The sequence below is a fragment of the Heptranchias perlo genome, unplaced genomic scaffold, assembly GCF_035084215.1.
Source record: "Heptranchias perlo isolate sHepPer1 unplaced genomic scaffold, sHepPer1.hap1 HAP1_SCAFFOLD_605, whole genome shotgun sequence".
Classification (NCBI taxonomy): Eukaryota; Metazoa; Chordata; class Chondrichthyes; order Hexanchiformes; family Hexanchidae; genus Heptranchias; species Heptranchias perlo.
Window position 1 is genome coordinate 26775 of NW_027139629.1, and position 19568 is coordinate 46342.

The 19568-nt window shown below is 49.9% G+C and overlaps 5 non-coding genes and 12 pseudogenes across 5 annotated transcripts; 12 read left to right on the top strand and 5 right to left on the bottom strand.

The window, feature by feature from the left end:
* Nucleotides 1–413: 413 nt before the first annotated feature.
* On the top strand, nucleotides 414–619 carry LOC137317303 (U2 spliceosomal RNA; annotated as a pseudogene).
* An 844-nt stretch (nucleotides 620–1463) lies between these two features.
* LOC137317237 (U2 spliceosomal RNA) lies at nucleotides 1464–1592 on the top strand (annotated as a pseudogene).
* A 935-nt stretch (nucleotides 1593–2527) lies between these two features.
* LOC137317240 (U1 spliceosomal RNA) lies at nucleotides 2528–2693 on the bottom strand. Its single transcript, XR_010961661.1, has one exon. It is a non-coding gene; the product is annotated as a U1 spliceosomal RNA (small nuclear RNA).
* Nucleotides 2694–3924: 1231 nt separating this feature from the next.
* LOC137317304 (U2 spliceosomal RNA) lies at nucleotides 3925–4130 on the top strand (annotated as a pseudogene).
* Nucleotides 4131–4974: 844 nt separating this feature from the next.
* On the top strand, nucleotides 4975–5103 carry LOC137317238 (U2 spliceosomal RNA; annotated as a pseudogene).
* A 935-nt stretch (nucleotides 5104–6038) lies between these two features.
* Nucleotides 6039–6204, bottom strand: LOC137317252 (U1 spliceosomal RNA). Its single transcript, XR_010961662.1, has one exon. It is a non-coding gene; the product is annotated as a U1 spliceosomal RNA (small nuclear RNA).
* A 1231-nt stretch (nucleotides 6205–7435) lies between these two features.
* On the top strand, nucleotides 7436–7641 carry LOC137317306 (U2 spliceosomal RNA; annotated as a pseudogene).
* Nucleotides 7642–8485: 844 nt separating this feature from the next.
* On the top strand, nucleotides 8486–8614 carry LOC137317239 (U2 spliceosomal RNA; annotated as a pseudogene).
* Nucleotides 8615–9549: 935 nt separating this feature from the next.
* LOC137317264 (U1 spliceosomal RNA) lies at nucleotides 9550–9715 on the bottom strand. Its single transcript, XR_010961664.1, has one exon. It is a non-coding gene; the product is annotated as a U1 spliceosomal RNA (small nuclear RNA).
* Nucleotides 9716–10946: 1231 nt separating this feature from the next.
* Nucleotides 10947–11152, top strand: LOC137317307 (U2 spliceosomal RNA; annotated as a pseudogene).
* Nucleotides 11153–11996: 844 nt separating this feature from the next.
* On the top strand, nucleotides 11997–12125 carry LOC137317241 (U2 spliceosomal RNA; annotated as a pseudogene).
* Nucleotides 12126–13060: 935 nt separating this feature from the next.
* LOC137317272 (U1 spliceosomal RNA) lies at nucleotides 13061–13226 on the bottom strand. The gene has a single exon (XR_010961665.1). It is a non-coding gene; the product is annotated as a U1 spliceosomal RNA (small nuclear RNA).
* A 1231-nt stretch (nucleotides 13227–14457) lies between these two features.
* LOC137317308 (U2 spliceosomal RNA) lies at nucleotides 14458–14663 on the top strand (annotated as a pseudogene).
* An 844-nt stretch (nucleotides 14664–15507) lies between these two features.
* LOC137317242 (U2 spliceosomal RNA) lies at nucleotides 15508–15636 on the top strand (annotated as a pseudogene).
* Nucleotides 15637–16571: 935 nt separating this feature from the next.
* LOC137317273 (U1 spliceosomal RNA) lies at nucleotides 16572–16737 on the bottom strand. Its single transcript, XR_010961666.1, has one exon. It is a non-coding gene; the product is annotated as a U1 spliceosomal RNA (small nuclear RNA).
* Nucleotides 16738–17968: 1231 nt separating this feature from the next.
* Nucleotides 17969–18174, top strand: LOC137317309 (U2 spliceosomal RNA; annotated as a pseudogene).
* An 844-nt stretch (nucleotides 18175–19018) lies between these two features.
* Nucleotides 19019–19147, top strand: LOC137317243 (U2 spliceosomal RNA; annotated as a pseudogene).
* Nucleotides 19148–19568: the final 421 nt, after the last annotated feature.

Consider the following 19568-nt stretch of genomic DNA (forward strand, 5'->3'; position numbering starts at 1 on the left):
CTGATCGGTGGCCGACTGGCAAATTTACCAATCTGTCAAGCAATCCTAGCAAGAAAGGAAAAAACGGCAACTTCTTTAAACTGATCCACTGTTGCAATTAGAAACGGTGGCAAAAATGTGCCCAGAGTGGGAGAGAACGGCAGTGCTTCTAGACTGCTTTAGACACAGTCAGCCAGAGACCAAAGAGGGAGGGAAAACAGGAGCGGAGATCAATTCGCATCGAGCGCGTTATCGCTTCTCGGCCTTTTGGCGAAGATCAAGTGGTCAAGTGGGGGAAGGCAACCATTTGGAGCCTTCCTGCCATTGTATGCCGGGGGGATGCAGTCAGGGAGAAATCCCCTCGGGCAGAGTGTAGAGCTTTGGCTTGTAGAGCTTTGGCTTGATGTAATGTCACTGCAAGGAATCTGGAATGAATCTGTAAGGCAATAAGGCACCCCAGAGTGTCAGAAAAAAAAAAAAAAAAGTTTCTGTTCTTATCAGTTTAATATCTGATATGTCCCCTATCTGGGGACCAAATATTAAATTGATTTTTGGAACAGGGAGATGGAACAAGAGCTTGCTCCGTCCACTCCACGCATCGACCCAGTATTACAGTGTCTCTGGCAACGGTGCACCTCCCTGTGGGGAGATATTCAAAATGCTGAACGGATTTTTGGAGCCTGTATTATTACTCAGAATGCTGAGATATTGCAACTGTGGTTTTCTTGTTTACTCCTGGGATGGATGAGTGCCACTCCCTTTCTTCCTTTTCCCTCTTGCAGTTTTACCTTGGAGGGAAAGACGTCAGTCTCAGGTCACTTTTCAGGAAGCTGCAAGCCTGTGTATTGGGACGTGCCACCTTCCACAGACTTGGTCTCCTGACCTGAAACATTTAACTCCAGTTGTTGTGTGAAAAATTACTGCAGTTTTAAACTGGCAGTTCCAGAATTAATTGTTTCCAAGTCAGACATTTCCCGAAACAGAGAGCGCGAGAGAGACACAATGTTAACGTTCAAACTGCCACAAGCGAGAGGCGAAATAACTTCACGTTGCTGACTTTAAAAATGCGAGCAGACAGTGCGTGTGTGTTTGGAGGGAGTGCACTGTGAATGGCCACATTGGAAGCTGTGAGATCAAACTGTGCTGCTAACTGAGTGTTAAGGTGAGTAAAAGGCACTGGTTTGGGTGGAGCATTGTGCTCAGGATGGGAGATTTTCTTGAACGGTGCCAATTAATCTGCACCAGAAAATCATCCCCTGACCAGGATTCGAACCCGGGTCTCAACGAGTTTTAAATGTTGCGTCCTAACCACTGGACCACCAGGGGAGTTGCCCTCAATCCCCTGCAAACATATACAGAAGGCTGAACACATGGCTCCCTACAGTAGCAGCAGTGTCACCAGCAGAGGGCTTGAGTTGCCATTTCCACTTTGACACTCAGTCTTTTCACACTCAGTCAAATGGCAAACGTCTATTCAGGAGGTTATCGCTTCTCGGCTTCGGGACCGAATATTAAATTGAATTTTGCAACAGGGAGATGGAATAGGGGCTTGGCTCCGTCCACTCCACGCATCGACCCAGTATTGCAGTGTCTCTGGCAACGGTGCACCTCCCTGTGGGGAGATATTCAAAAGGAAAAACAGCTCTTTCCCAGCGTCTCTGTCCGTGTGTACGTATTATGACTGAGAATAAAGCTGATATATTGCACTTACTTTCTCAGCTCAGTGCTATTCTTTTCTTCTCCTGGGCTGAGTGCCGCTCGTTCGCTCGCTCGCTCGCTCGCACGCAGGCAGCGATTATAATTCAAACTGCAAAATAACTTAACTTTGAACAAGCAGGGTCTGAGTACAAATGAAAACTGCGCTCCTGGACTGGACGGACTGTCTGTTTGTCTCGGTGAGGAAAAGGCAGTGGTGGTGAGGGTGGAGCATTGCGCTCAGGAGGGGAGACTTTCTTTGAGTGGTGCCAATTAATCTGCACCAGAAAATCATCCCCCCGACCGGGATTGGAACCCGGGTCTCAACGATTTAAAAGGTTGCGTCCTCGACCACTGGGCCACCTGGGGGAGCTGCCTCAACCGCCTGAGGAACCTGTCCGAGAGGCTGAGGACACGCACGCCTGCTCCACGAGCAGCAGCGACCAGCAGGGGGCCGACCGGCTGATCCTTCCCTTTCACAGGCAGGCTTCTGGCCCTCGATAAAACGACAAAGTTGTTCAGAAGGAAGGCCTGGGGGGAGGGAGGGAGGGACGGCCGTTGGAAATCAGCACAAAGCAGGTCCCCTGGAATCTCACACCTCCGACCCAGGAAACAGGTCTCCTGGTCAAAGCAGTCCAGCCATTAACGTGACAATGGACAGGGCCCCGGCAGCTTGAGACACATCTTTCTTTCGATATGCAAGTTCTTTTTAAAAAGGTTTCCTTCCACAGCAGCTCTGAGTGAGAGACTGACTGACATACGTACACACACACACACACACACACACACACAACACCGTCACCCATCCGATTGGTGGACCGCGGGGTCGACAATCTAACTTTTCGTTTCGATGCAGGGGAGAGCGCGAACGCAGTCCCCCACTACCACAAATTTTGCAGTCGAGTATCCCGCATTTGGGGACATCGCAGGCGTCAGCGCACACCCCAAGTGCAATGGGCTAGCCTCGTCCTGGGAGATCCGCCTTCGGGATCACAGATTCTCCCCTGCCAGGTAAGTATGCCTTGTGTCGCCACACACTGCCACTAGACAGCATTCGCTACCTTTTACGATTGCAAGGGCAGGTTTTAAGAATCAAAACGTCCCTTCGCTCGCAACGTGCTGATGCTCTGAGAGATTAATTCCGCTCAAATATCGTACCGTATATCCGATGATACACTCTGGGAGAAAATACTGCAGCGATGCGGTGCCGGCGATGGTTGTTTGCATGTCGCCCTTCAAGGGAAATGTCCCGCCTCCAGTTGTTGCTGTAGCAATATATACACGCGCGTTGTCGTGGTAATATAGAACTGCAAGTTGCCGTTGTCGTGGTCGTTTCGAATCAGCACAAAGCAGGTGCACTCCCTGGAATGTCACACCTGCGTCCCAGAAAACAGGTCTCCTGGTCAAAGCAGTCCCGCCCCGCCCTGGGATTAACGTGACAATGGACAGGGCCCAGTCAGGGAGCAGCTTGAGAGACACCTTTCAATAGGCACTTCTGAAACATTAACGCCTTGTTTCTTTCGACAGTTTAACCAGCCTTTAACACGTCTTGTGTATTTATTTCCCATTTCCAGCCAGCCAGCCCAGCCAGCCGAGCCAGCATCTGCAGTATTTTCTTTTGATTGGTCTTGCCTGCTGTGGAATGAACGTTTAAACACGAGCTGCTGATTGTCAGCACCTCACCTCTTTCTCAATTGGCCGTTGCAATCTCACTCACTCGCTGTGAGACACGTCACGTCACGTCACTAGTTTTCTTTAAAGCGGTTTCCTTCCACGGCAGTGAGTTAGTGACTGAGACTGACTGACGGAGGTCCGTTGAGACACCACCTTCTCCCATCTGATCGGTGGCCGACTGGCAAATTTACCAATCTGTCAAGCAATCCTAGCAAGAAAGGAAAAAACGGCAACTTCTTTAAACTGATCCACTGTTGCAATTAGAAACGGTGGCAAAAATGTGCCCAGAGTGGGAGAGAACGGCAGTGCTTCTAGACTGCTTTAGACACAGTCAGCCAGAGACCAAAGAGGGAGGGAAAACAGGAGCGGAGATCAATTCGCATCGAGCGCGTTATCGCTTCTCGGCCTTTTGGCGAAGATCAAGTGGTCAAGTGGGGGAAGGCAACCATTTGGAGCCTTCCTGCCATTGTATGCCGGGGGGATGCAGTCAGGGAGAAATCCCCTCGGGCAGAGTGTAGAGCTTTGGCTTGTAGAGCTTTGGCTTGATGTAATGTCACTGCAAGGAATCTGGAATGAATCTGTAAGGCAATAAGGCACCCCAGAGTGTCAGAAAAAAAAAAAAAAAAGTTTCTGTTCTTATCAGTTTAATATCTGATATGTCCCCTATCTGGGGACCAAATATTAAATTGATTTTTGGAACAGGGAGATGGAACAAGAGCTTGCTCCGTCCACTCCACGCATCGACCCAGTATTACAGTGTCTCTGGCAACGGTGCACCTCCCTGTGGGGAGATATTCAAAATGCTGAACGGATTTTTGGAGCCTGTATTATTACTCAGAATGCTGAGATATTGCAACTGTGGTTTTCTTGTTTACTCCTGGGATGGATGAGTGCCACTCCCTTTCTTCCTTTTCCCTCTTGCAGTTTTACCTTGGAGGGAAAGACGTCAGTCTCAGGTCACTTTTCAGGAAGCTGCAAGCCTGTGTATTGGGACGTGCCACCTTCCACAGACTTGGTCTCCTGACCTGAAACATTTAACTCCAGTTGTTGTGTGAAAAATTACTGCAGTTTTAAACTGGCAGTTCCAGAATTAATTGTTTCCAAGTCAGACATTTCCCGAAACAGAGAGCGCGAGAGAGACACAATGTTAACGTTCAAACTGCCACAAGCGAGAGGCGAAATAACTTCACGTTGCTGACTTTAAAAATGCGAGCAGACAGTGCGTGTGTGTTTGGAGGGAGTGCACTGTGAATGGCCACATTGGAAGCTGTGAGATCAAACTGTGCTGCTAACTGAGTGTTAAGGTGAGTAAAAGGCACTGGTTTGGGTGGAGCATTGTGCTCAGGATGGGAGATTTTCTTGAACGGTGCCAATTAATCTGCACCAGAAAATCATCCCCTGACCAGGATTCGAACCCGGGTCTCAACGAGTTTTAAATGTTGCGTCCTAACCACTGGACCACCAGGGGAGTTGCCCTCAATCCCCTGCAAACATATACAGAAGGCTGAACACATGGCTCCCTACAGTAGCAGCAGTGTCACCAGCAGAGGGCTTGAGTTGCCATTTCCACTTTGACACTCAGTCTTTTCACACTCAGTCAAATGGCAAACGTCTATTCAGGAGGTTATCGCTTCTCGGCTTCGGGACCGAATATTAAATTGAATTTTGCAACAGGGAGATGGAATAGGGGCTTGGCTCCGTCCACTCCACGCATCGACCCAGTATTGCAGTGTCTCTGGCAACGGTGCACCTCCCTGTGGGGAGATATTCAAAAGGAAAAACAGCTCTTTCCCAGCGTCTCTGTCCGTGTGTACGTATTATGACTGAGAATAAAGCTGATATATTGCACTTACTTTCTCAGCTCAGTGCTATTCTTTTCTTCTCCTGGGCTGAGTGCCGCTCGTTCGCTCGCTCGCTCGCTCGCACGCAGGCAGCGATTATAATTCAAACTGCAAAATAACTTAACTTTGAACAAGCAGGGTCTGAGTACAAATGAAAACTGCGCTCCTGGACTGGACGGACTGTCTGTTTGTCTCGGTGAGGAAAAGGCAGTGGTGGTGAGGGTGGAGCATTGCGCTCAGGAGGGGAGACTTTCTTTGAGTGGTGCCAATTAATCTGCACCAGAAAATCATCCCCCCGACCGGGATTGGAACCCGGGTCTCAACGATTTAAAAGGTTGCGTCCTCGACCACTGGGCCACCTGGGGGAGCTGCCTCAACCGCCTGAGGAACCTGTCCGAGAGGCTGAGGACACGCACGCCTGCTCCACGAGCAGCAGCGACCAGCAGGGGGCCGACCGGCTGATCCTTCCCTTTCACAGGCAGGCTTCTGGCCCTCGATAAAACGACAAAGTTGTTCAGAAGGAAGGCCTGGGGGGAGGGAGGGAGGGACGGCCGTTGGAAATCAGCACAAAGCAGGTCCCCTGGAATCTCACACCTCCGACCCAGGAAACAGGTCTCCTGGTCAAAGCAGTCCAGCCATTAACGTGACAATGGACAGGGCCCCGGCAGCTTGAGACACATCTTTCTTTCGATATGCAAGTTCTTTTTAAAAAGGTTTCCTTCCACAGCAGCTCTGAGTGAGAGACTGACTGACATACGTACACACACACACACACACACACACACACAACACCGTCACCCATCCGATTGGTGGACCGCGGGGTCGACAATCTAACTTTTCGTTTCGATGCAGGGGAGAGCGCGAACGCAGTCCCCCACTACCACAAATTTTGCAGTCGAGTATCCCGCATTTGGGGACATCGCAGGCGTCAGCGCACACCCCAAGTGCAATGGGCTAGCCTCGTCCTGGGAGATCCGCCTTCGGGATCACAGATTCTCCCCTGCCAGGTAAGTATGCCTTGTGTCGCCACACACTGCCACTAGACAGCATTCGCTACCTTTTACGATTGCAAGGGCAGGTTTTAAGAATCAAAACGTCCCTTCGCTCGCAACGTGCTGATGCTCTGAGAGATTAATTCCGCTCAAATATCGTACCGTATATCCGATGATACACTCTGGGAGAAAATACTGCAGCGATGCGGTGCCGGCGATGGTTGTTTGCATGTCGCCCTTCAAGGGAAATGTCCCGCCTCCAGTTGTTGCTGTAGCAATATATACACGCGCGTTGTCGTGGTAATATAGAACTGCAAGTTGCCGTTGTCGTGGTCGTTTCGAATCAGCACAAAGCAGGTGCACTCCCTGGAATGTCACACCTGCGTCCCAGAAAACAGGTCTCCTGGTCAAAGCAGTCCCGCCCCGCCCTGGGATTAACGTGACAATGGACAGGGCCCAGTCAGGGAGCAGCTTGAGAGACACCTTTCAATAGGCACTTCTGAAACATTAACGCCTTGTTTCTTTCGACAGTTTAACCAGCCTTTAACACGTCTTGTGTATTTATTTCCCATTTCCAGCCAGCCAGCCCAGCCAGCCGAGCCAGCATCTGCAGTATTTTCTTTTGATTGGTCTTGCCTGCTGTGGAATGAACGTTTAAACACGAGCTGCTGATTGTCAGCACCTCACCTCTTTCTCAATTGGCCGTTGCAATCTCACTCACTCGCTGTGAGACACGTCACGTCACGTCACTAGTTTTCTTTAAAGCGGTTTCCTTCCACGGCAGTGAGTTAGTGACTGAGACTGACTGACGGAGGTCCGTTGAGACACCACCTTCTCCCATCTGATCGGTGGCCGACTGGCAAATTTACCAATCTGTCAAGCAATCCTAGCAAGAAAGGAAAAAACGGCAACTTCTTTAAACTGATCCACTGTTGCAATTAGAAACGGTGGCAAAAATGTGCCCAGAGTGGGAGAGAACGGCAGTGCTTCTAGACTGCTTTAGACACAGTCAGCCAGAGACCAAAGAGGGAGGGAAAACAGGAGCGGAGATCAATTCGCATCGAGCGCGTTATCGCTTCTCGGCCTTTTGGCGAAGATCAAGTGGTCAAGTGGGGGAAGGCAACCATTTGGAGCCTTCCTGCCATTGTATGCCGGGGGGATGCAGTCAGGGAGAAATCCCCTCGGGCAGAGTGTAGAGCTTTGGCTTGTAGAGCTTTGGCTTGATGTAATGTCACTGCAAGGAATCTGGAATGAATCTGTAAGGCAATAAGGCACCCCAGAGTGTCAGAAAAAAAAAAAAAAAAGTTTCTGTTCTTATCAGTTTAATATCTGATATGTCCCCTATCTGGGGACCAAATATTAAATTGATTTTTGGAACAGGGAGATGGAACAAGAGCTTGCTCCGTCCACTCCACGCATCGACCCAGTATTACAGTGTCTCTGGCAACGGTGCACCTCCCTGTGGGGAGATATTCAAAATGCTGAACGGATTTTTGGAGCCTGTATTATTACTCAGAATGCTGAGATATTGCAACTGTGGTTTTCTTGTTTACTCCTGGGATGGATGAGTGCCACTCCCTTTCTTCCTTTTCCCTCTTGCAGTTTTACCTTGGAGGGAAAGACGTCAGTCTCAGGTCACTTTTCAGGAAGCTGCAAGCCTGTGTATTGGGACGTGCCACCTTCCACAGACTTGGTCTCCTGACCTGAAACATTTAACTCCAGTTGTTGTGTGAAAAATTACTGCAGTTTTAAACTGGCAGTTCCAGAATTAATTGTTTCCAAGTCAGACATTTCCCGAAACAGAGAGCGCGAGAGAGACACAATGTTAACGTTCAAACTGCCACAAGCGAGAGGCGAAATAACTTCACGTTGCTGACTTTAAAAATGCGAGCAGACAGTGCGTGTGTGTTTGGAGGGAGTGCACTGTGAATGGCCACATTGGAAGCTGTGAGATCAAACTGTGCTGCTAACTGAGTGTTAAGGTGAGTAAAAGGCACTGGTTTGGGTGGAGCATTGTGCTCAGGATGGGAGATTTTCTTGAACGGTGCCAATTAATCTGCACCAGAAAATCATCCCCTGACCAGGATTCGAACCCGGGTCTCAACGAGTTTTAAATGTTGCGTCCTAACCACTGGACCACCAGGGGAGTTGCCCTCAATCCCCTGCAAACATATACAGAAGGCTGAACACATGGCTCCCTACAGTAGCAGCAGTGTCACCAGCAGAGGGCTTGAGTTGCCATTTCCACTTTGACACTCAGTCTTTTCACACTCAGTCAAATGGCAAACGTCTATTCAGGAGGTTATCGCTTCTCGGCTTCGGGACCGAATATTAAATTGAATTTTGCAACAGGGAGATGGAATAGGGGCTTGGCTCCGTCCACTCCACGCATCGACCCAGTATTGCAGTGTCTCTGGCAACGGTGCACCTCCCTGTGGGGAGATATTCAAAAGGAAAAACAGCTCTTTCCCAGCGTCTCTGTCCGTGTGTACGTATTATGACTGAGAATAAAGCTGATATATTGCACTTACTTTCTCAGCTCAGTGCTATTCTTTTCTTCTCCTGGGCTGAGTGCCGCTCGTTCGCTCGCTCGCTCGCTCGCACGCAGGCAGCGATTATAATTCAAACTGCAAAATAACTTAACTTTGAACAAGCAGGGTCTGAGTACAAATGAAAACTGCGCTCCTGGACTGGACGGACTGTCTGTTTGTCTCGGTGAGGAAAAGGCAGTGGTGGTGAGGGTGGAGCATTGCGCTCAGGAGGGGAGACTTTCTTTGAGTGGTGCCAATTAATCTGCACCAGAAAATCATCCCCCCGACCGGGATTGGAACCCGGGTCTCAACGATTTAAAAGGTTGCGTCCTCGACCACTGGGCCACCTGGGGGAGCTGCCTCAACCGCCTGAGGAACCTGTCCGAGAGGCTGAGGACACGCACGCCTGCTCCACGAGCAGCAGCGACCAGCAGGGGGCCGACCGGCTGATCCTTCCCTTTCACAGGCAGGCTTCTGGCCCTCGATAAAACGACAAAGTTGTTCAGAAGGAAGGCCTGGGGGGAGGGAGGGAGGGACGGCCGTTGGAAATCAGCACAAAGCAGGTCCCCTGGAATCTCACACCTCCGACCCAGGAAACAGGTCTCCTGGTCAAAGCAGTCCAGCCATTAACGTGACAATGGACAGGGCCCCGGCAGCTTGAGACACATCTTTCTTTCGATATGCAAGTTCTTTTTAAAAAGGTTTCCTTCCACAGCAGCTCTGAGTGAGAGACTGACTGACATACGTACACACACACACACACACACACACACACAACACCGTCACCCATCCGATTGGTGGACCGCGGGGTCGACAATCTAACTTTTCGTTTCGATGCAGGGGAGAGCGCGAACGCAGTCCCCCACTACCACAAATTTTGCAGTCGAGTATCCCGCATTTGGGGACATCGCAGGCGTCAGCGCACACCCCAAGTGCAATGGGCTAGCCTCGTCCTGGGAGATCCGCCTTCGGGATCACAGATTCTCCCCTGCCAGGTAAGTATGCCTTGTGTCGCCACACACTGCCACTAGACAGCATTCGCTACCTTTTACGATTGCAAGGGCAGGTTTTAAGAATCAAAACGTCCCTTCGCTCGCAACGTGCTGATGCTCTGAGAGATTAATTCCGCTCAAATATCGTACCGTATATCCGATGATACACTCTGGGAGAAAATACTGCAGCGATGCGGTGCCGGCGATGGTTGTTTGCATGTCGCCCTTCAAGGGAAATGTCCCGCCTCCAGTTGTTGCTGTAGCAATATATACACGCGCGTTGTCGTGGTAATATAGAACTGCAAGTTGCCGTTGTCGTGGTCGTTTCGAATCAGCACAAAGCAGGTGCACTCCCTGGAATGTCACACCTGCGTCCCAGAAAACAGGTCTCCTGGTCAAAGCAGTCCCGCCCCGCCCTGGGATTAACGTGACAATGGACAGGGCCCAGTCAGGGAGCAGCTTGAGAGACACCTTTCAATAGGCACTTCTGAAACATTAACGCCTTGTTTCTTTCGACAGTTTAACCAGCCTTTAACACGTCTTGTGTATTTATTTCCCATTTCCAGCCAGCCAGCCCAGCCAGCCGAGCCAGCATCTGCAGTATTTTCTTTTGATTGGTCTTGCCTGCTGTGGAATGAACGTTTAAACACGAGCTGCTGATTGTCAGCACCTCACCTCTTTCTCAATTGGCCGTTGCAATCTCACTCACTCGCTGTGAGACACGTCACGTCACGTCACTAGTTTTCTTTAAAGCGGTTTCCTTCCACGGCAGTGAGTTAGTGACTGAGACTGACTGACGGAGGTCCGTTGAGACACCACCTTCTCCCATCTGATCGGTGGCCGACTGGCAAATTTACCAATCTGTCAAGCAATCCTAGCAAGAAAGGAAAAAACGGCAACTTCTTTAAACTGATCCACTGTTGCAATTAGAAACGGTGGCAAAAATGTGCCCAGAGTGGGAGAGAACGGCAGTGCTTCTAGACTGCTTTAGACACAGTCAGCCAGAGACCAAAGAGGGAGGGAAAACAGGAGCGGAGATCAATTCGCATCGAGCGCGTTATCGCTTCTCGGCCTTTTGGCGAAGATCAAGTGGTCAAGTGGGGGAAGGCAACCATTTGGAGCCTTCCTGCCATTGTATGCCGGGGGGATGCAGTCAGGGAGAAATCCCCTCGGGCAGAGTGTAGAGCTTTGGCTTGTAGAGCTTTGGCTTGATGTAATGTCACTGCAAGGAATCTGGAATGAATCTGTAAGGCAATAAGGCACCCCAGAGTGTCAGAAAAAAAAAAAAAAAAGTTTCTGTTCTTATCAGTTTAATATCTGATATGTCCCCTATCTGGGGACCAAATATTAAATTGATTTTTGGAACAGGGAGATGGAACAAGAGCTTGCTCCGTCCACTCCACGCATCGACCCAGTATTACAGTGTCTCTGGCAACGGTGCACCTCCCTGTGGGGAGATATTCAAAATGCTGAACGGATTTTTGGAGCCTGTATTATTACTCAGAATGCTGAGATATTGCAACTGTGGTTTTCTTGTTTACTCCTGGGATGGATGAGTGCCACTCCCTTTCTTCCTTTTCCCTCTTGCAGTTTTACCTTGGAGGGAAAGACGTCAGTCTCAGGTCACTTTTCAGGAAGCTGCAAGCCTGTGTATTGGGACGTGCCACCTTCCACAGACTTGGTCTCCTGACCTGAAACATTTAACTCCAGTTGTTGTGTGAAAAATTACTGCAGTTTTAAACTGGCAGTTCCAGAATTAATTGTTTCCAAGTCAGACATTTCCCGAAACAGAGAGCGCGAGAGAGACACAATGTTAACGTTCAAACTGCCACAAGCGAGAGGCGAAATAACTTCACGTTGCTGACTTTAAAAATGCGAGCAGACAGTGCGTGTGTGTTTGGAGGGAGTGCACTGTGAATGGCCACATTGGAAGCTGTGAGATCAAACTGTGCTGCTAACTGAGTGTTAAGGTGAGTAAAAGGCACTGGTTTGGGTGGAGCATTGTGCTCAGGATGGGAGATTTTCTTGAACGGTGCCAATTAATCTGCACCAGAAAATCATCCCCTGACCAGGATTCGAACCCGGGTCTCAACGAGTTTTAAATGTTGCGTCCTAACCACTGGACCACCAGGGGAGTTGCCCTCAATCCCCTGCAAACATATACAGAAGGCTGAACACATGGCTCCCTACAGTAGCAGCAGTGTCACCAGCAGAGGGCTTGAGTTGCCATTTCCACTTTGACACTCAGTCTTTTCACACTCAGTCAAATGGCAAACGTCTATTCAGGAGGTTATCGCTTCTCGGCTTCGGGACCGAATATTAAATTGAATTTTGCAACAGGGAGATGGAATAGGGGCTTGGCTCCGTCCACTCCACGCATCGACCCAGTATTGCAGTGTCTCTGGCAACGGTGCACCTCCCTGTGGGGAGATATTCAAAAGGAAAAACAGCTCTTTCCCAGCGTCTCTGTCCGTGTGTACGTATTATGACTGAGAATAAAGCTGATATATTGCACTTACTTTCTCAGCTCAGTGCTATTCTTTTCTTCTCCTGGGCTGAGTGCCGCTCGTTCGCTCGCTCGCTCGCTCGCACGCAGGCAGCGATTATAATTCAAACTGCAAAATAACTTAACTTTGAACAAGCAGGGTCTGAGTACAAATGAAAACTGCGCTCCTGGACTGGACGGACTGTCTGTTTGTCTCGGTGAGGAAAAGGCAGTGGTGGTGAGGGTGGAGCATTGCGCTCAGGAGGGGAGACTTTCTTTGAGTGGTGCCAATTAATCTGCACCAGAAAATCATCCCCCCGACCGGGATTGGAACCCGGGTCTCAACGATTTAAAAGGTTGCGTTCTCGACCACTGGGCCACCTGGGGGAGCTGCCTCAACCGCCTGAGGAACCTGTCCGAGAGGCTGAGGACACGCACGCCTGCTCCACGAGCAGCAGCGACCAGCAGGGGGCCGACCGGCTGATCCTTCCCTTTCACAGGCAGGCTTCTGGCCCTCGATAAAACGACAAAGTTGTTCAGAAGGAAGGCCTGGGGGGAGGGAGGGAGGGACGGCCGTTGGAAATCAGCACAAAGCAGGTCCCCTGGAATCTCACACCTCCGACCCAGGAAACAGGTCTCCTGGTCAAAGCAGTCCAGCCATTAACGTGACAATGGACAGGGCCCCGGCAGCTTGAGACACATCTTTCTTTCGATATGCAAGTTCTTTTTAAAAAGGTTTCCTTCCACAGCAGCTCTGAGTGAGAGACTGACTGACATACGTACACACACACACACACACACACACACACAACACCGTCACCCATCCGATTGGTGGACCGCGGGGTCGACAATCTAACTTTTCGTTTCGATGCAGGGGAGAGCGCGAACGCAGTCCCCCACTACCACAAATTTTGCAGTCGAGTATCCCGCATTTGGGGACATCGCAGGCGTCAGCGCACACCCCAAGTGCAATGGGCTAGCCTCGTCCTGGGAGATCCGCCTTCGGGATCACAGATTCTCCCCTGCCAGGTAAGTATGCCTTGTGTCGCCACACACTGCCACTAGACAGCATTCGCTACCTTTTACGATTGCAAGGGCAGGTTTTAAGAATCAAAACGTCCCTTCGCTCGCAACGTGCTGATGCTCTGAGAGATTAATTCCGCTCAAATATCGTACCGTATATCCGATGATACACTCTGGGAGAAAATACTGCAGCGATGCGGTGCCGGCGATGGTTGTTTGCATGTCGCCCTTCAAGGGAAATGTCCCGCCTCCAGTTGTTGCTGTAGCAATATATACACGCGCGTTGTCGTGGTAATATAGAACTGCAAGTTGCCGTTGTCGTGGTCGTTTCGAATCAGCACAAAGCAGGTGCACTCCCTGGAATGTCACACCTGCGTCCCAGAAAACAGGTCTCCTGGTCAAAGCAGTCCCGCCCCGCCCTGGGATTAACGTGACAATGGACAGGGCCCAGTCAGGGAGCAGCTTGAGAGACACCTTTCAATAGGCACTTCTGAAACATTAACGCCTTGTTTCTTTCGACAGTTTAACCAGCCTTTAACACGTCTTGTGTATTTATTTCCCATTTCCAGCCAGCCAGCCCAGCCAGCCGAGCCAGCATCTGCAGTATTTTCTTTTGATTGGTCTTGCCTGCTGTGGAATGAACGTTTAAACACGAGCTGCTGATTGTCAGCACCTCACCTCTTTCTCAATTGGCCGTTGCAATCTCACTCACTCGCTGTGAGACACGTCACGTCACGTCACTAGTTTTCTTTAAAGCGGTTTCCTTCCACGGCAGTGAGTTAGTGACTGAGACTGACTGACGGAGGTCCGTTGAGACACCACCTTCTCCCATCTGATCGGTGGCCGACTGGCAAATTTACCAATCTGTCAAGCAATCCTAGCAAGAAAGGAAAAAACGGCAACTTCTTTAAACTGATCCACTGTTGCAATTAGAAACGGTGGCAAAAATGTGCCCAGAGTGGGAGAGAACGGCAGTGCTTCTAGACTGCTTTAGACACAGTCAGCCAGAGACCAAAGAGGGAGGGAAAACAGGAGCGGAGATCAATTCGCATCGAGCGCGTTATCGCTTCTCGGCCTTTTGGCGAAGATCAAGTGGTCAAGTGGGGGAAGGCAACCATTTGGAGCCTTCCTGCCATTGTATGCCGGGGGGATGCAGTCAGGGAGAAATCCCCTCGGGCAGAGTGTAGAGCTTTGGCTTGTAGAGCTTTGGCTTGATGTAATGTCACTGCAAGGAATCTGGAATGAATCTGTAAGGCAATAAGGCACCCCAGAGTGTCAGAAAAAAAAAAAAAAAAGTTTCTGTTCTTATCAGTTTAATATCTGATATGTCCCCTATCTGGGGACCAAATATTAAATTGATTTTTGGAACAGGGAGATGGAACAAGAGCTTGCTCCGTCCACTCCACGCATCGACCCAGTATTACAGTGTCTCTGGCAACGGTGCACCTCCCTGTGGGGAGATATTCAAAATGCTGAACGGATTTTTGGAGCCTGTATTATTACTCAGAATGCTGAGATATTGCAACTGTGGTTTTCTTGTTTACTCCTGGGATGGATGAGTGCCACTCCCTTTCTTCCTTTTCCCTCTTGCAGTTTTACCTTGGAGGGAAAGACGTCAGTCTCAGGTCACTTTTCAGGAAGCTGCAAGCCTGTGTATTGGGACGTGCCACCTTCCACAGACTTGGTCTCCTGACCTGAAACATTTAACTCCAGTTGTTGTGTGAAAAATTACTGCAGTTTTAAACTGGCAGTTCCAGAATTAATTGTTTCCAAGTCAGACATTTCCCGAAACAGAGAGCGCGAGAGAGACACAATGTTAACGTTCAAACTGCCACAAGCGAGAGGCGAAATAACTTCACGTTGCTGACTTTAAAAATGCGAGCAGACAGTGCGTGTGTGTTTGGAGGGAGTGCACTGTGAATGGCCACATTGGAAGCTGTGAGATCAAACTGTGCTGCTAACTGAGTGTTAAGGTGAGTAAAAGGCACTGGTTTGGGTGGAGCATTGTGCTCAGGATGGGAGATTTTCTTGAACGGTGCCAATTAATCTGCACCAGAAAATCATCCCCTGACCAGGATTCGAACCCGGGTCTCAACGAGTTTTAAATGTTGCGTCCTAACCACTGGACCACCAGGGGAGTTGCCCTCAATCCCCTGCAAACATATACAGAAGGCTGAACACATGGCTCCCTACAGTAGCAGCAGTGTCACCAGCAGAGGGCTTGAGTTGCCATTTCCACTTTGACACTCAGTCTTTTCACACTCAGTCAAATGGCAAACGTCTATTCAGGAGGTTATCGCTTCTCGGCTTCGGGACCGAATATTAAATTGAATTTTGCAACAGGGAGATGGAATAGGGGCTTGGCTCCGTCCACTCCACGCATCGACCCAGTATTGCAGTGTCTCTGGCAACGGTGCACCTCCCTGTGGGGAGATATTCAAAAGGAAAAACAGCTCTTTCCCAGCGTCTCTGTCCGTGTGTACGTATTATGACTGAGAATAAAGCTGATATATTGCACTTACTTTCTCAGCTCAGTGCTATTCTTTTCTTCTCCTGGGCTGAGTGCCGCTCGTTCGCTCGCTCGCTCGCTCGCACGCAGGCAGCGATTATAATTCAAACTGCAAAATAACTTAACTTTGAACAAGCAGGGTCTGAGTACAAATGAAAACTGCGCTCCTGGACTGGACGGACTGTCTGTTTGTCTCGGTGAGGAAAAGGCAGTGGTGGTGAGGGTGGAGCATTGCGCTCAGGAGGGGAGACTTTCTTTGAGTGGTGCCAATTAATCTGCACCAGAAAATCATCCCCCCGACCGGGATTGGAACCCGGGTCTCAACGATTTAAAAGGTTGCGTTCTCGACCACTGGGCCACCTGGGGGAGCTGCCTCAACCGCCTGAGGAACCTGTCCGAGAGGCTGAGGACACGCACGCCTGCTCCACGAGCAGCAGCGACCAGCAGGGGGCCGACCGGCTGATCCTTCCCTTTCACAGGCAGGCTTCTGGCCCTCGATAAAACGACAAAGTTGTTCAGAAGGAAGGCCTGGGGGGAGGGAGGGAGGGACGGCCGTTGGAAATCAGCACAAAGCAGGTCCCCTGGAATCTCACACCTCCGACCCAGGAAACAGGTCTCCTGGTCAAAGCAGTCCAGCCATTAACGTGACAATGGACAGGGCCCCGGCAGCTTGAGACACATCTTTCTTTCGATATGCAAGTTCTTTTTAAAAAGGTTTCCTTCCACAGCAGCTCTGAGTGAGAGACTGACTGACATACGTACACACACACACACACACACACACACACAACACCGTCACCCATCCGATTGGTGGACCGCGGGGTCGACAATCTAACTTTTCGTTTCGATGCAGGGGAGAGCGCGAACGCAGTCCCCCACTACCACAAATTTTGCAGTCGAGTATCCCGCATTTGGGGACATCGCAGGCGTCAGCGCACACCCCAAGTGCAATGGGCTAGCCTCGTCCTGGGAGATCCGCCTTCGGGATCACAGATTCTCCCCTGCCAGGTAAGTATGCCTTGTGTCGCCACACACTGCCACTAGACAGCATTCGCTACCTTTTACGATTGCAAGGGCAGGTTTTAAGAATCAAAACGTCCCTTCGCTCGCAACGTGCTGATGCTCTGAGAGATTAATTCCGCTCAAATATCGTACCGTATATCCGATGATACACTCTGGGAGAAAATACTGCAGCGATGCGGTGCCGGCGATGGTTGTTTGCATGTCGCCCTTCAAGGGAAATGTCCCGCCTCCAGTTGTTGCTGTAGCAATATATACACGCGCGTTGTCGTGGTAATATAGAACTGCAAGTTGCCGTTGTCGTGGTCGTTTCGAATCAGCACAAAGCAGGTGCACTCCCTGGAATGTCACACCTGCGTCCCAGAAAACAGGTCTCCTGGTCAAAGCAGTCCCGCCCCGCCCTGGGATTAACGTGACAATGGACAGGGCCCAGTCAGGGAGCAGCTTGAGAGACACCTTTCAATAGGCACTTCTGAAACATTAACGCCTTGTTTCTTTCGACAGTTTAACCAGCCTTTAACACGTCTTGTGTATTTATTTCCCATTTCCAGCCAGCCAGCCCAGCCAGCCGAGCCAGCATCTGCAGTATTTTCTTTTGATTGGTCTTGCCTGCTGTGGAATGAACGTTTAAACACGAGCTGCTGATTGTCAGCACCTCACCTCTTTCTCAATTGGCCGTTGCAATCTCACTCACTCGCTGTGAGACACGTCACGTCACGTCACTAGTTTTCTTTAAAGCGGTTTCCTTCCACGGCAGTGAGTTAGTGACTGAGACTGACTGACGGAGGTCCGTTGAGACACCACCTTCTCCCATCTGATCGGTGGCCGACTGGCAAATTTACCAATCTGTCAAGCAATCCTAGCAAGAAAGGAAAAAACGGCAACTTCTTTAAACTGATCCACTGTTGCAATTAGAAACGGTGGCAAAAATGTGCCCAGAGTGGGAGAGAACGGCAGTGCTTCTAGACTGCTTTAGACACAGTCAGCCAGAGACCAAAGAGGGAGGGAAAACAGGAGCGGAGATCAATTCGCATCGAGCGCGTTATCGCTTCTCGGCCTTTTGGCGAAGATCAAGTGGTCAAGTGGGGGAAGGCAACCATTTGGAGCCTTCCTGCCATTGTATGCCGGGGGGATGCAGTCAGGGAGAAATCCCCTCGGGCAGAGTGTAGAGCTTTGGCTTGTAGAGCTTTGGCTTGATGTAATGTCACTGCAAGGAATCTGGAATGAATCTGTAAGGCAATAAGGCACCCCAGAGTGTCAGAAAAAAAAAAAAAAAAGTTTCTGTTCTTATCAGTTTAATATCTGATATGTCCCCTATCTGGGGACCAAATATTAAATTGATTTTTGGAACAGGGAGATGGAACAAGAGCTTGCTCCGTCCACTCCACGCATCGACCCAGTATTACAGTGTCTCTGGCAACGGTGCACCTCCCTGTGGGGAGATATTCAAAATGCTGAACGGATTTTTGGAGCCTGTATTATTACTCAGAATGCTGAGATATTGCAACTGTGGTTTTCTTGTTTACTCCTGGGATGGATGAGTGCCACTCCCTTTCTTCCTTTTCCCTCTTGCAGTTTTACCTTGGAGGGAAAGACGTCAGTCTCAGGTCACTTTTCAGGAAGCTGCAAGCCTGTGTATTGGGACGTGCCACCTTCCACAGACTTGGTCTCCTGACCTGAAACATTTAACTCCAGTTGTTGTGTGAAAAATTACTGCAGTTTTAAACTGGCAGTTCCAGAATTAATTGTTTCCAAGTCAGACATTTCCCGAAACAGAGAGCGCGAGAGAGACACAATGTTAACGTTCAAACTGCCACAAGCGAGAGGCGAAATAACTTCACGTTGCTGACTTTAAAAATGCGAGCAGACAGTGCGTGTGTGTTTGGAGGGAGTGCACTGTGAATGGCCACATTGGAAGCTGTGAGATCAAACTGTGCTGCTAACTGAGTGTTAAGGTGAGTAAAAGGCACTGGTTTGGGTGGAGCATTGTGCTCAGGATGGGAGATTTTCTTGAACGGTGCCAATTAATCTGCACCAGAAAATCATCCCCTGACCAGGATTCGAACCCGGGTCTCAACGAGTTTTAAATGTTGCGTCCTAACCACTGGACCACCAGGGGAGTTGCCCTCAATCCCCTGCAAACATATACAGAAGGCTGAACACATGGCTCCCTACAGTAGCAGCAGTGTCACCAGCAGAGGGCTTGAGTTGCCATTTCCACTTTGACACTCAGTCTTTTCACACTCAGTCAAATGGCAAACGTCTATTCAGGAGGTTATCGCTTCTCGGCTTCGGGACCGAATATTAAATTGAATTTTGCAACAGGGAGATGGAATAGGGGCTTGGCTCCGTCCACTCCACGCATCGACCCAGTATTGCAGTGTCTCTGGCAACGGTGCACCTCCCTGTGGGGAGATATTCAAAAGGAAAAACAGCTCTTTCCCAGCGTCTCTGTCCGTGTGTACGTATTATGACTGAGAATAAAGCTGATATATTGCACTTACTTTCTCAGCTCAGTGCTATTCTTTTCTTCTCCTGGGCTGAGTGCCGCTCGTTCGCTCGCTCGCTCGCTCGCACGCAGGCAGCGATTATAATTCAAACTGCAAAATAACTTAACTTTGAACAAGCAGGGTCTGAGTACAAATGAAAACTGCGCTCCTGGACTGGACGGACTGTCTGTTTGTCTCGGTGAGGAAAAGGCAGTGGTGGTGAGGGTGGAGCATTGCGCTCAGGAGGGGAGACTTTCTTTGAGTGGTGCCAATTAATCTGCACCAGAAAATCATCCCCCCGACCGGGATTGGAACCCGGGTCTCAACGATTTAAAAGG